The following is a 15,295-nucleotide window of genomic DNA, read 5'->3' as shown; positions in this document are numbered from 1 at the left end:
GGGGGGTTGGAGGGAAGAGGAGGAACCTCGGGTCTGTTTTCACGCTGCTCCTCTTTGCAATTTCATACACTTTCCAGAAGTCTCTCATGCTAGTCTCTGCCCGATCAACTAATACCAGTGCTCTTACTTAGAGCTGTCCCGTATAATGGAGGATTCTGATTTTCAAATATATTTGTTTTTGGTCTAATTAGGAACAAAACCCCAAAAGGCTGAAATGCTCTGCAAAAGAAAATTCGGGGCGGGGGGGGGGGGGGACTATTTTGGATTGATCTAAAGTTTTCATTTTTACAACACTGAAATGTTGTTTTGATTTCTACTTTACATCATACTATAAACAATGCAAAAATAAATGATTTCAAAACAAAAAGATGTTTCAAAAGGAAAAATTGAAATGTTTCATTCCAGGAGTGTCAGGAAGTTTTGCCACCATTAGAATTCTCTCTCACCAAAACAAAGTTGTGGAAAAATCAACATAATTTCACAAAGCATTTTGATTTCAACAGAACTGTTACCTCAAAGTTTTTCCCTCCAACTCTCCATTTCGTCTCTTGTCACCTGTAATTCTCACCTGACCTGATGACATTCTTTTGCAGGTCCTCACTCTTCAAGTTTACACAAGACAAGTTAAATTTTAAATCTTATTTGTCTTTGCCTTCCAGAAGAAAAGATCAGATTTGGCAAAAAATGTTTTTCCCCCCCCATGTTATTTTGCAAAAGTAGTATGAATCTCCATCCTTCTCTCACTCTTAATCCCTTGACAGTGTCTCTTATTTACCAGGGCATGACCTAATACATGTTCCCTCCACTCTATGCCCTCATGTCTCTCCTAAGCCTCATCTACACTATAAAATTTTACCTTGTTCGGACATGGTTCTGAACAAATGAGTTTACTGATGTGATACTGAACATGACTTAGGCCCCAATTCAGCAGAGCACTTAACCACATGAGTAGTCCCTTGAAATCAATGGCCATGTCAACACTAGGAAAAAAAGTTTACATACATTACAAATAAATCTAATATGCTAAAATTCTAGCAGAGACAAGTCAGTTATAGTTTTAAGATGTGCTAGCTAATCAAGGTAACATGATTTACCTCACCAGATAGAAAAGGAGTACTTGTGGCACCTTAGAGACGAACCAATTTATTTGAGCATAAGCTTTCGTGAGCTACAGCTCACTTCATCGGATGCATTCAGTGGAAAATACAGTGGGGAGATTTATATACATAGAGAACATGAAACAATGGGTGTTACCATACACACTGTAATGAGAGTGATCACTTAAGGTGAGCTATTACCAGCAGCTGGAAATGGCCCACCTTGATCATCACTACAAAAGGTCCCCCCCCCCACCTGCTCTCCTGCTGGTAATAGCTCACCTTAAGTGATCACTCTCGTTACAGTGTGTATGGTAACAACCATTGTTTCATGTTCTCTATGTATATAAATCTCCCCACTGTATTTTCCACTGAATGCATCCGATGAAGTGAGCTGTAGCTCACGAAAGTTTATGCTCAGATAAATTTGTTAATCTCTAAGGTGCCACAAGTACTCCTTTTCTTTTTACGAATACAGACTAACACGGCTGCTACTCTGAAACCTCTACCAGATAGAGTGTTAAAGCTACAATTTGCCTTGTCAGCACTAGGACTTTAACATCACACCTTTTTCCTAGTGAAGAAAGGGCCAGTGGGATTGCTCCCTTCACATATTTTAAATACTGTGCTGAATTGGGGCCTTAGTGATCAGTATAGATAAGAGCAAATGACATTCAGCTTTCCATCAGCTAAATAAGATCCAAGACTGCTTGGACCAAGGTTTAGTCATATTTAGCTGACATGACGCTGACCTTTTGTCCTGCCCTATACCAACTGCAAAACTGCATTCTGCATCTCATCTAACTCTATATCACGATTCATCAATACCCACCTTTTCTCAGGCTCTATCTTTTCTGCTTCCAAAAGGCTATTCTTCCCACTAGCTTCAAAAAAATCCTTTTCTTGTTCTTGCTTTCTGTCCCAGTTACCAACCAATTTCCTTTCTCCAGTTCATTTCTAGAAATTAAGTTTATTCTGTGTGTTCTCAAGTTTTTAGATTTTTCATCCTTCCCAATTCAGTCTTTGCTCAGGTCATTTTACTCAGATAGTTCCTTTAAAAAGGGCTAATGATTGGCTTGCAGTTAAATCCAAAGGTCTCTTTTCTTTTCATGTCTTTCCTGACTTATCAGCTACTTTTGGAACTTTGGATTACTCTTTATCAACTTGGTATAGGTAGTTTTTCTGACTCAGCACTGCAGTATTTCTTCTCCTACTTACTGTGTTTGTCTTTAATGGAAGACAATCCTAGCCAACTTCTTGCAGTGGGTGCTTTTTTGAATCCTGTACACTTCTCTATATACTTTCCTGCGGAGTGACATTTTTTCCTACTCACAGTCTGTAGTAATGGCGCTCTCTCTTGCCTATGCCTCATAATTCAGTCTTGCCTTCCCTTCCTCTTGGATGAAAGCCAATCTTAATTTAAGTGCGGCCAAGATAAAAATCTTTTATTTCCCTTCCCAATTGTCTCTCTTAGGTCTTAACTTTGCACCCTTACATTCACACTGAATAGCATCTACCTGCAGAAGTAATCCCAATGTCCTAAATAGCACTACTCATATGAAGAAATATTAAAGATTGCAGAATTGGGCCCTCTTTGGGCCATGCACTTGTGCCTTGATACTTGTAATGCTATCTCCCCAATCTTTCCCTCACTTCACTGGCTTCCAGGACACTTCAAAAAAATCTCACTCTTCAACTTAATGCTATCACAGGAACCAGTCACTCTTGTATTTCTTTGCTCATCACTCCCTACATTCCTTCATACCTCTTCCAAGAGGCTAGACCCTCATTAGAGCATGGGCCTTTATCTAATGTTCATTAAAGTCAATGGTAATTCTTCTATTGACTTCAGGGGGCATTGGATCAAGCTAATTTTAAGGATTTTTAGGGGGCCTATCTGACAAGATGACTTAGGAGAGCCTTACAGTATACCTCCCACTGGGTCCCCCCTTAAGTCCATCTATCAGAACTGGAACAAAAGAAACCACCACATGAATGTAAACTCACAACAACACTTTATTTACTAAAGGAGAGCGAAGGAAGGGGAGGGAGGATGGATTAAGACTCTGGAGATTTGGAATAGAAACACACACATGCACATGCACAAACACTCAATAAGGCAAAGGTGTCCTTCTACAGGTGATGCTGATGGAGAGGCTGCAGAATCTGGATCAGCGAAGTCAGTGATGGACACCAACAGTGGATCACAGGTGTAGAAGACAGGTATGTAATCCTATCTCAGACCACCCCCCCCCATCCCTCGCTGCATCTTCTATGGTTGTAAGTCTGAACTAAATAATTGGACTGAGTCCACGCATGCAGGTCTGCTTCCCAAAAGAAAAGCAAACCCCAAAACTACAGTTCTGTTTAGTGAGTGGCTACTACAGGCCAGTAACCAGTGTGAAAGGGGGTACCACACTACAGAGAGAGCGCGTTGGACACCTGAGCCCCCAAAGACTCAAGAGCCCCTGGCCCCTCCCCTCATCTGCCTTTATGAGAACTGGTTGCTTACCAACAACAGATTCCCGCTCTTTCTACTTTCCCGCCTTTTGCTTAGCGTAGGGGAACAAGAACCTGTCACAACATGGAGATCACCTTGTTCTTATCCCAGACCAAGATGGCCACCTAATAAACAATACCTTAAAACCCAACTTGGTGTGTGTGCACCTTTCCCAGTAATTTGGCAGGGGCGAAGCTGTGACTAACATCATGGTAGGCCATTCCTCCCAGTATACTCTTATGCACAGAGGAGAGATTCTACCTGTTTGTATGATTATACCCTCCTTCCCTCCCCTGCCTCTTGCACAATAAAGGCTTGATCCTACACCATTGAAGATAATGGAACTTTTGCCACTGACTCCATTGGGAGCAAGATAGAGCCCTAACACAGCAAAAAGCAGGACTTTACCCATGTATAAAACTGGCTTTATAAATCACAAAGGTAACCAGAAGCTGGATAAGAAGGAAGGTAGCAGCCCTAGAACTTTTGAATTTTACAAGAAGTTGGGTGAATCAATTCTATTTACCTTTATGTTCCCCTCAGGTGCCTTAGAGACTGTGTGCTCTTCAGGACAAGAAACATTTCTTCTTTCCTGATTGGAAACTGCCTACTGTGGAAGCTATTATATTATGGTATTTTTCTAACAACTTCTATAACTATTATTAGGACTTGACAGGTTAATCCCTCTTTCCACCCCCAAATGCAAGGTCAGATCTTATGACTTGTGAGCTACAGATGTTGCTCCTTACCTATAATTCTGCAATTTAATCCATAAAGCGTTTGCAGGCTCAGGCCCTAAATCTGTACTGTTTTATCTCAGAGTTTTGGTTTGTTTAGTTTGTTCTATTCTAAATCACTTCCCCGCTCCACACCCCAGTTCTATCAAAAATAAAAGCTTCTAAGGGCAATTAGTAGCCATCCCTATATTTAGGTTTCCTAAGATTTTCAGCACCTCCATGGTTTGCATGAACTTGAAGTTTGGCAGCAGGATAATCCTGGGGTCAGGGAGGTCACTTTTACTTTCCCTATGAAAAAAAAAATCTGTTGATAATTTGTCTAAATATAAGATGTCAAAAATTGCCATCTCACCATGTTTTGCTCCATAGAACTTGCTAGAAGCTGACCACTAAAATCCTTGAATATTCTATTTCACTTCAGCATGCCACACAGACCTGAGTTTTAGACTGCAACACAGACAAATGCCAGCAATGCCCCTCTGCCATGTACATTGGCCAAACCGGACAGTCTCCATGCAAAAGAATAAATGGACACAAATCTGACATCAGGAATCATAACATTCAAAAACCAGTAGGAGAACACATCAAACTCTCTGGTCACTCAGTAACAGACTTAAAGGTGGCAATTTTGCCTCAGAAAAGCTTCAAGAACAGACTCCAACCAGAAACTACTGAACTAGAATTTGCAATCTAGATACCATTAACTTGGGCTTGAATAGAGACTGGGTCAATACACAAATTGAATCTATTTCCCCATGTTAAGTATCCTCACACCTTCTTGTCAACTGTCTGAAATGGGCCATCTTGATTATCGAGACAAAAGTTTTTTTTCCCCTCATGCTGCTAATAGCTCATCTTAATTAATTAGCCTCTTATAGTTGGTATGGCAACTTCCACTTTTTCATGTTCTCTGTATGCATACATATCTTCTTACTATATGTTCCATTCTATGCATCTGATGAAGTGGGCTGTAGCCCACAAAAGCTTATGCTTAAATAAATTTGTTAGTCTCTCAGGTGCCAAAAGTTTTACAGACAAAACTGATCATCAGACTGCTGTTGCTTTAGCCAAGGGAAACATTCACTGGATTGGGAACCAGAAGGTCATGAGTATAAGTCTCACTACTGTTAATAAGTGCTATACTTTTCATAGCACTCATTATTCAAGAAAGGCATTACTAAACAGTCACACAAGCAGCAACTGGAACCCAAATCTCTATAGTGGCAGAGCCAGCTCTCAGCCGTGCTGTTTTTAATCTACCAAATCCATGTCCTTGGTTAGGAGGTCTGTAAAAATGCAGCTATTCAGGAATATATAATTATAAAGGATCCAAACAAGGGGAAACCAAAACAAATGTATCCCCTTTAAGAACATCTCAGGGACAGAGCAGCCTTAACAAGGTTCTTTAGACCCTTACCTCAGGGCCCCCACTTCAGAGCTCCTAAACTTGGAGTCAGCAAACAAACCCTCTAAGCTTGGCAGGCTAGTTCCCTAAAGTCTGAAAAGAAAGAAAGAAAGAAAGAAAGAAAGAAAGAAAGAAAGAAAAAAAAAAAAAAAAAAGAGACCACAGCAACCAATACAGCTGTTAACACTCTCTCTCTCTCTTGCTTAGCTTCCTCTTCCTGCTTAATAGCCCAGGGCTGGGCAGGAGACGTCTTTGATCACAGCCAAGCTGTTCTAGTTGCAGGTTCCAGTCTGTTCCTTAAAGAAGTAGTACACTCCTCCATATTGATCCACTGTTTCATTGTCCTACTCATCCTCTTCTAAAGGCAGGTTCCTCTTGCTGCCCTCCATTGTTGTTAGTCTCTTAGCTCTAGTAGTAGTGATCAATGCGGAAGGTCCAGGTTTCAAAACCTGTTGATGATATGTGATGGGGTTGTTAGAAAACAAAACCCCGTGCAACTCTTTCTTAATAGAGCTAGGAAATTGCATACCAAAAAAATGTTAAAATAATGTTAGTAAGATTGCAAATTCAAGTTCTCAACAGTTAGGAAATGCCTGAATTAAGGTTGTCCGTGTAAACTTAATTCAGCCCTCTGATAAGTATGAATTATGGTAGTCTTCAATTACATAATCACATTTTTTTCTACAGGGTTTATGCCTCATTTAGTGCACAAAAGGTGGAATCTAAATTCTAGCATTCCTGACTTACGAGTACTTGGTTTGCAACCTTAACATTATATTAACAATATTTAACATATAAATCAACATGTTTGTATGAATTTTTTAAAAACAAGGATCTTGTATCAAATTGCAATTATCCTTGTTAAAAATAATACAATATAGTTTTCATAGTAGCGTTTTACAAATGAATGAAAATGAAGTAATATTACTTCCCAAAATGAAAGATAGAATTGGAAGTAAAAATCTCACCAGACTTTGATGGATTTTAGATAGTGAGTCGGATGTGATACTACAATTCCAGTTAAAAGATGCTTCGGAATTACATCCTTGTAATGAAAGGGTTGCAGATACTTATCATATTGGTGTTAGCCTTGACTGCAAGAGTCACAGTGAGTGACGCTCTAAGTATAAACTCAAGCTGTCCTTCACCATCACCATGTATGGTCTTTCCCTCTGGAGTCAGTAGATTCTTCCGTTAAAGATATACCTGTTAGAGAAACAGAAGTCTTAAAGGAATGCACTGTTGGCTAATGAGAATATCTATCCCACATATGTTCCACAGCACCATAGCAGGTGAGCACACCTGTAACCATTTACAGTTGCAATGCCTGATGTGCCCTGTGGCGCCTGCTGTGAAAGGCCAAGCAACAGATGAGCCTGTCTGACCAGTATTTTTGCTGTATTACTAATTTAAAGAACCTGGTGTCAAATCGTCTTGTCTCAACTAGTCATGTTTTTATATGCATTTATTTTAGAAGTTTAAATTGAGCTAAGTGGCTTTTAGTATTCAAGAAGATTGAGAACACTCTCTTTTGCTGAACAACTTAAAAATGCTTTACTATGAAAATGGGACCTACTTACTTAACAGAACTTTTCTCCACCTGCATTCCATCATATTGTACAGCTTTCTTCTTCTCTTAGCCCTGCAGAGCCAGCACCACTGTGAGGGGGTTCAAGTCTTTTTAGTGCATAGTCACTGTAATTGTTTATTAAATTCCAGCCAATTATACCTGAGGGTTTGAACACATGTCACTTGGGACAGAATTTGGCCTGTAGAACCTTTACTATTGGAGATATGGCGCAAGATGAAAGAACTCTGCCTGACTCTCAGATTCCAGGTTGAATTTTCAGGATTAGCAGTTAAAAAAAACAATAACATATTTTTGCTTTAATTACTTGTATATTTAAGATCTAGTTTCAAATTTCCTGAAGATCCTTAATTGTTTCTTTGGGATGCCCAAGTTTGCTCAAAATGTATCTCAGAATCTCAATATTGCAGTTTAAGCAATTTCCCTTTTAGCCTCATATTTCAATAGGTAAAGATACATTTTAGTAATAATCACTGCATGTATTCTATTATGCAATATTTAAAACCAAATATATTAATTTAATATATTTTATCTGTGACTCTTATGAAAACACAATCTTTAAAAAGCATTCCTATTTAAATGTTTCAAAATCCATGGAACGGGATTCCCATTTGATCCAAGCATTATGTAATATAAAACCTTGCTCAAAAGCCATATAGGAAATAATACTATGTAGGCTTCACGGGGACCTTAAGAGAAACTTCTTTACTTCCCTGTTCTTAATCACTCATAAAAATGAAAGGTGGGTGAGGTAACATCTTTTATTGTGAGAGAGACAAGCTTTCGAGCCACACAGAGCTCTGAAGAAGAAGTTGGTCCAATAAAAGATATTACCTCACCCATCTTGTCTGTTTAATCTCCTGGGACAGACATGTTACAACTACCCTGCATATAAAAAGGAAAATCAGAGAAAAAGAGCTCTTCTTTTATTGTAATTTATTAAAAATACAAGTGAAAAATAGAGCTGAAAAACTTTACCGTACTTTTTCAAGGCAAACCAGCATGTGTGCCAGTTGGAGAAGGCAAAATATTTCTCACCTTGCATTCTAGAAGGTTTAAATTACATAAAGAAAAAACTATAATTTCCTTCTTATCTTTAAGAAGTAAAAAGGAGAAAAACTAGTTAAATCTTCTCCTGTCTTATAGGGGATGACTCCTTTGCAGGTGTTTTACATGCAAGTTATGTAGCAGTAAGTTAAAATTTTCTTAACTCATCCCAGTAGTATGATAAAGATATCTCTAATTGTATTACTTTATATTTTATACAATTATTGCTTTACTTCTTCAGACCTTTTTGCCTTATAATTGTACCTCTTCAATTTCATTATTAAATATAACCAAAGCATGCATATAAAGCACATTTCAAGATGTATACTTCAAACTTGTGTATCAATTTCAATATTAATATATGTGCATATATGTAAACATTATTTCTAAAAAACATGTAAATATTGGTTTAGCTTCTACTACAGGGCGAGGTGACAGAGATGGAGTGTATTCCAACACGAAGAGAGTTTGTGATCATATGTGACATTTTACCCTCTACCACACTACAGTACCGACTGCTGAAACGTTCAGGCAGATCATACAGCAGAAGGCAAGTCACTCAGTGGGATATATTTCATTCATACCAACATTCCCATGCTCCCAGTAACATGAACTGCCTACACTTTCCAGTGGCCAGTACAGTATCAACAATACTTTCTGTCAGGGCTGCCAAGAGAACTTCATGGCTGCGGGGACATTTGAAATCCCATAAAATCTCATACATATCCTCTTTCTGACATACTCCGCAGCATGTTTGGGTCTAAAATTTGCAAAGTGCTCAGATTTGTTTTCTGCTGGGTATTCATGGGAATTATTTGCCTTTCCATAATGTGCCCATTAAGTGGACTCAAGGATTCCCAAACTGTAGCATGTGTATCACTTGGGGGGAAATGAGCTTGATGTTCTACCCAGTCACTGCACACCAAGTTTTTAAGAAGGTCAGATGTGACCCAATAAAGCTGGGGAGCCGCTGGGTAAAGAATATGGCTAGTGGACCAAATTCTGTTCTCACTCATGAGTAAATACAGAATGACGTCAGTGGAGTTAGTCCAGAATTACAGCAGTGTCATTGAGAGCAGCTGGAGTCCAGGAAAATGGTATTATCTTCCTTTAACCAGTGAGCTGGAAGCAAATCACCATCCCTCCTATTGGAAGAGTCTTTGCAGGAGTTTGCAGCTCTGGCAACACAACCTCTGTACTACTCTGCAGAGGAGCAATACATGTTCCCTTCTTGAGGAACCATGCTGCCATTGGCTCCCCACTCAGCCCGAGACCTACTCCTCCACTGCTGGGAGGGGACAGCACAAAGCACCAGAAGTATTTCCCCTATTTCCACTGGGGAGCATGCTACAAAGAGCAGCTTTTTTCCTTCCTCCTCCCATCCTGATACGATTCCCTTATACTGAGCCACAGGGTATGTCTACACTGCAATGTAAGACCAGCATTAGCAGACCTGTGCTTGTTAACCTAGGGCTTGAGCCTCTCCACTTATTTGTAATCCCAGGTTAGGAATTGTTGAACCCTGGGTTCCAACCTGTGGCTCAAGTACCTATGCTGAATTATGTGGGCCTGAGTTCGACCACTCATAGCCCAGACTTCCTAGTGCCCTCCCAAAATGTGGCCTCTCTACATGATGCAGTGTGGGAAACTTGACTGTCCATGAAACTTGACTGTCTGGAGGACAAAGGAAGTCAGCCCGAGAGATTGTGGAATACTTTTGGGAGACTCCAAGAGCACAAGTCCAGTGGGGTTGTGTCTACACTGCAAAATAATAGGGCTTGAGCCCTGGGTCCCAGCTTCACTGAGTCTCAGATCCTCCACCCTCATGGAGACTTGGGACCCTGGGTCCAAGCCCTGGATCAGCATGATTTGTGTGTAAACAGAAGGAGGAGGTAGGCTTGAGCCTGAGCTCAAACCCTGGACTTACACTGCAGTGTAGACATACCCCGTCAGTACTGAACATACACAGTACCCTGGAAGGGGCCACTGCAGGCTTCTAGGAAGGCAGAGCCACCACCACTCTCCCCACTCCTGGCAGCTTTGTTGCCTCATCTATTCATCTCTGCTCCACTCTGCACTTCCTGGCGGGTGGGAGCATAGGGCCCTGAGAAGGAACAGAGCCAGTAACACGCACTCAGCTGAATAATTCCTTCCTTTGATAGGATAGGGAATTTTACCTTGAATGGGAACCCATGGTACTTTAGCACTATACTCTGATGATGCACAGGCCTGTTACACCCATTAATTGCCACAGACCATGCATCCTGTATGACTAAATTGGAATTATAACAAGCTGTCTCAATAGGGTTTGCTACAGCTCAGTAAATCTGGCTGTGAGACTAAAGCCTTCTCCGCCCCACCTTTCTTTTTCTTAGAAAATACCGTACTTTGATAAATCAGTTCCATTATTTGATGATCTGCTGGCAGCCTCTGTGACTATGGTTAATATTACTGCTCCTTGCAAAAGTTACCTAAGCTAAAATAGAAGCCTGCTTTGATTGTAGGCTGGAAACAAATTACACACATGGTCTGATCCAGAACACTTTGCTGGGCCACAACTCTCATTAGCTTCCGTGGGCGTTCTGCCTGAGTAAGAAGCTCAGAATTAGGCCCTAACATTGGTCTCAGTTCAAAAATAACATTGTACTGGACACGTGTCAGATGTCATCTGCCTTTATTGACAGCAATGGAAAAAGTGACAAGGATGACTTTTGCTGGAGGAGGGCAGCTTTAAGTTCTGCAATGTGGATGGCTCTGATCCATGTACCGTCAGCTGCCCTAGACCTCCCCAATCTACCACAATTGGGGCTTCTCCACACACATGAAGGTCCCGAGACAGTTGCAAGTGCCTTGCATTACCATAGACTCTATGGTGGGACTTTTTACCACTGGGGTTCCTACACCTGTATGTAGCCTAGTGCCTGTTGGTATAGTCCTGGAGTGACTCTGGCTCTGTATCTATAACAAAATTACAGTTTCAAACCCTAATTAACCTAATGAAAATATCTTTATAAGAAAAATACTGCTAGGCCTGCCTAGGTAGGATCTTTTTTTAACACAGTCAACCAAGAATTGTTGCTAAGATTTGGGTAATACACATTCTCTAAAGCAACGACTGTCAAACTATCTTAATGATATATTTATACCACACAGAATGAGGCCTGATTTTCAAAAGAGGTCATTGTCCACATTGGGAACAGCTATTCAAAAGTGCTCAGCATGCAGCGCCTCTGACTGTGACATTTATGGGCAGATTTTCAAAGAACTCAGTAACTGGTGTGCTGAGCTCTTTTGAGTATCTAGACCTTTATTTTGGTGTCTAAATGAGCTGAGCTGTTTTAAAAACCTGGCCCCATCAATTTCAATAGCTATTTCAAACTGTCATAGTACAGTGGAATCTTGCTGAAAGGATCAGTTTGGGCAAACCTCTTCTCAGTGTTCTGTCTAAATGATTAACATCTCCTGATTCATAAAAAAAATTGTACTCCTAGAATCAGACACATGTAGCAAAGCAAGGCCACCATCTTGCAACAATAGGGGGAATTCTGCAAGGTGAATTAGTGCCACAACAGATAGACCAAGCTAAAACTGCCATGTGCTCAAGCTGTAACATTACACTAAATTAGCACAAGAGGTATCTGATAATGCCAGTATTATATTTTCTCCCTGGCTGTCCTGTGGCTTCAAACAAGGTTTCCACAATTTATCACCTTGTATTGTGATCACACTCTTCGGGGGAAGGAAACTGCCCTCCCCTTTCTAAAGGAGCTCACCAACTCTGCAGCAATCTCATTCCTGCCCATCCAAGGCACAAGAGGCTCTGTGCCAGGAATGCAGTCTTAGTCCAGTGCCAGGGGTTAAAGCTGGCACCTCTCATATGGCAGTGAGAACATTATCACTGGGCTGCTAGGGTTTCATATCAGTTACCTCTAAGGTTTCTGAGATGAACTTCATTATGGCTAACATAGTTTCTTTTAGGAAGAACTACTCACAGCCATAAATTATCTGAAAGCCAATTCCAAACTGGACATTAAAAATAACTTGAAATTGACTTAACCTTTGTTCAATCTGCAGGCAAATGTAAGGACCCCCGACCAAGCCAGTTAAGGAAAGAAATACAAGAGAGAAGGCTGACACCACAGCTTTCTTCCACTTAGGAGCTTCCACAGAAAGTTCCAGCCAAGAGCTTCATGTGGTAAGTAGATGTAGGGAATTTATAGCTTCCCGGGGCTCTCTGTCCCCACACCATCCCCTTAATTGCATATGTCCTGAATTCTACCTTAACATAAACTGCCTAGCATAAAGAAAAGGAGGACTTGTGGCACCTTAGAGACTAACAAATTTATTTGAGCATAAGCTTTCGTGAGCAACAGCTCACTTCATCGGATGCATGCAGTGGAAAATACAGTGAGGAGCTGTCGCTCACGAAAGCTTATGCTCAAATAAATTTGTTAGTCTCTAAGGTGCCACAAGTCCTCCTGTTCTTTTTGCGGATACAGACTAACAGGGCTGCTACTCTGAAACCTGCCTAGCATAAGTTGCCCTCTAGCGACCCCTGGTGGATCATTACTATATTAAATAACTGCATTATTTTGAGCCTAGGGGTTATCTGTACCGCTTAGCTGGCAGCATTTTCACTTCTGGGCCTGTAGGATTTGAGTTTAATTCCCACCAAGGCTCTAACACAGGAGAGCAATATGAAGGGGCAGCTCCACTGCTGGACACAGAGCCCTTCAAGTACAGTATTGACTAAAGCACTATTTGCTCCACTCTGGTGACCATTCTGCTGGAAGTTAAATATGACACGGTGCTTTCTGCAAAGAACAGTAATTTTATTTGTGATAAAACAGTGAGCAGTTCACCAGAGCAAACTTTGGGGCATGATGCAAGGGTTAATTCATTGGTTTAGCTTTTCTTTCATTTTTTCCTATCCTAGTTATATGTGGATAATGTAACTAACTCTGTAAATAAGCACCGGAGTGCTAACGCAACAAGCCCTCTACGGATCATTGAAATTAGTAATAACTAAAATCACCCCCTGAAGTAAAAACAGAGCGAGTCCTGCACTAGAGCAGAGTATGGAAGGGCAGTGAATAAACTACCTAGACAATGCGTCCTCTGTCAATAAGGCAGGTTCTAATGTCCAAGGTTGAGTATAAATAAGGGTTGAGCTCTTGCCACCTAATCCCACTCCCACTAAAGTCAGTGAGAATCTGCAGTGACTTCAACAGGCATTGGATCAGGCTGATAATCACTGTCACATAACCATAATACTGTACTTAGCACTCTGCCTCTTCCAAGTACGGTGCAAATGTTATTAACTAATCCTTGCCCTAGCCCCCCGTGGTAAGCTAATATACTTAGGCTAATTTGCAGAGGGGGAAACTAAAGGTTCAGTCCTGCTTCTATTAAAATCAATAGCAAAATTCATGGGGAGTAGGACTGGGCCCTCGGGATATGTCTACCCTGCAATAGAAATCCTACTGGTATGGGTCAGCTGACTTGGGCTCCTGGGGCTCCAGCTGTGAGGCTATAAAACTGCAGTGCAGTTGGCTCAGGCTGGAGCTTGGGCTGTGGGACCCCATGATGGGAGACGATCTCAGAGTCCGGGCTCCAGGCGGAGCCTGTGTCTACATAGCAATTTTTAGCCCCACAGCCCGAGCCCCACGCAGCTGTCTGGGCTCTGAGGCTCGGTGCCAGAGGTTTTTCATTGCAGTGTAGACATACCCTCAGAGACCAATAGGTTAAGGATCATATTTTCAAAAATGCTCACTAATTTTGGAAGCACCCATTTCTGCGGTACCCCACTTGAGATACCTATGTGTTCTGCTATGGAGAATGAGACAAAAGTCCATTTTTCACTTTCTTCCTGGTAGAAAAAAATATAAAACAAGTAGGCATGTGATTTTCATTAATTTTTTATGCATGCATGAGAGCTTAGGATGAACTAGAGAATGTACTGTCTTTAAACTCTGCAGTCCTTATATTTTAGTATTCTTAGTGTCAATATTTCTTCCGCATTATATTGTCCCTTTGACCTGAGCAGTAAGCCAGTACTTAGAGCCTTGCCAAGTTGTTTCCTTCAAGAGAAGAAACTGATGATATGAGTCAAGTACTTCTTTGATGCAATCCTGTTTCTGTACATTCTTTGTAAATAAAATCCTGTTTCCCTGAACACAGTAGAACACAGTAGAAACAAACAGCATCAGGCTCACAATTCCATAGCCTGCCTCTCCAGTCAGTCCTGTGCCCCAAGGAGCTCTCTCCCTCTCTGCACCCTTTCAGGGCCACACTTAAGACTGCTCCTCTCGCTGTCTATTGGCTTTCTGCTTCTAACATGCACACATTTGCCAAACAATTCCCTATCCCCTGCATTTGCAATGAGTCCCTGGGAAACTCCTCAGACCCCATGGCTTACCTCTGTTCATGCTTTGCCATATGCCTGGTTACCTGGAACCCTTCTCCCCTGATCCTGGCTGTCCTTTCCAAAATCGTGTGTGGACCAGACACTGTTTCATTTCTCATTTGCTAATTGTTTTTCACCCCCAACATTCCTAGTTCCAGTGCCTATGATCCCATGTGAGCCTTATTTTGAGAGATTACATAGGTTTAGGTGGTGCATAATCCTTGTGCTAGTCTGGACTGCTGTTCCCTGACTGGATGCAGTGCATAGTTCTGTCCAAGCAATTAATCTACATACAGCTTCAACGATATGCACTGAGCAACTATCTGACAAATCCCTCCCCCCTCCCCCCCCCATATCCCAAACAAAATTATTGAACAGGAGTGGAGACTAAGAAATAGTGTTGGATTTTCCTTGACACAGAAGCAGTTCCAGAAATTGTAGTTTGTGGCAGTTTGGGCATGCACTCCTGTAACTATTACTACAGTTATTTGGGGAGCTTCTTGGTGGATTTGCCA

The sequence above is a fragment of the Natator depressus genome, chromosome 10 (assembly GCF_965152275.1).
Source record: "Natator depressus isolate rNatDep1 chromosome 10, rNatDep2.hap1, whole genome shotgun sequence".
In the NCBI taxonomy this organism is placed as follows: domain Eukaryota; kingdom Metazoa; phylum Chordata; order Testudines; family Cheloniidae; genus Natator; species Natator depressus.
Note: the sequence above shows the minus strand (reverse complement) of the source record.